General features: G+C 44.3%; 1 protein-coding gene across 1 annotated transcript in view; it reads left to right on the top strand.

Moving 5' to 3' along the window:
* Agl (amylo-alpha-1, 6-glucosidase, 4-alpha-glucanotransferase) overlaps positions 1–1,066 on the top strand; it is a 119,000-nt gene that overhangs the window by 26,119 nt on the left and 91,815 nt on the right. The gene's annotated exons all lie outside the window — the stretch shown is intronic.

Here is a 1,066-nt window from a genome sequence, read left to right as displayed (position 1 = left end):
GTCTTAATTGACCTTGGAAGGCTAGGGCCAAAACGTTGGCTTTCCTTGTGGCCCTCCTTTTTCTCTAATTTTGATCTGCAAACTTAGGCTGTTAACCCTCCAGAAGAGAAGCTTATTGTTATTACTGATAGGTTTCAGAGGCAACAGCGATGGCGGCCGTGTTGGTGGTGCAGCAGAGAAGCAGAAATGGGGGAGAGAAAGCCTTTACTGACTCTAAACAGATGGAGAGGACTGAGGGCAGGGAGATGGGTGGATCCTCTAACCTGAGACAGGGAGCCTGGGACTCTATGGACTTCTGCCAGGGACGGAGCGTGAGGGGCGGGTTTAGTGACGTGTACGAAGCTGACTGGAGGCTCCCTTGTGTGGGCGGGAAAGGAGCTGATTGGAGGCTACCTTGTGTGGTCAAAGGGAGTTGTACCCAGAGCTGGAGTGGGGGAGGAGGAGCAAGTGGTCCTTGGGAAAATAAGCTATTATTTTAAGGGCTTCAGCCATTTTGGATGACCACCATAATAATTCAGCAATTCTTAGTAGGGCCATAGCCTATCAATTACCATACCTCCTAGGCTGTTAAGCTTAACCACTATCTGTCTGAATATCAAACATCTTAGGCATAACATGGAACGGGGATTTTTTTTTTCCAGACCATGCTTATTTTTATATCAGTTCTGATATGTAAATACCACGTGTCAAGTTTATATAACATTTACCCATTACATATACAGAAACAGTATAACACGACACCATGAGCACGACTCATACAGTGGTCTTGCAAATATGGGGAGGAGCTGACGGGGGAAGGAACCAGTTATTACATTAAATGCCAAACACTGTGTGCCGTTTCATGTAGCCTGAATCCACCCCATGAGGATCTGTAGGGGGGAAGTTGTATTACTTCTCCAATATTCTTTTTTTTTTTTTTCACAGCTGATTAATGGGACAGTTTTGATAGTCAATACACTGTACATTGTTATCTTCTTAGTGGTTATCCGTAGTACAAGAAGTAGACAGGATATTCTGTCCAAACACTGTTAGTACACCTCTTTCTTCTCATAGAATTAAGCAAAAG

Source organism: Octodon degus, unplaced genomic scaffold (genome assembly GCF_000260255.1).
Source record: "Octodon degus isolate 3935 unplaced genomic scaffold, OctDeg1.0 scaffold00084, whole genome shotgun sequence".
NCBI lineage: Eukaryota > Metazoa > Chordata > Mammalia > Rodentia > Octodontidae > Octodon > Octodon degus.
Note: the sequence above shows the minus strand (reverse complement) of the source record. Positions and strands in the feature narration are given on the sequence as shown.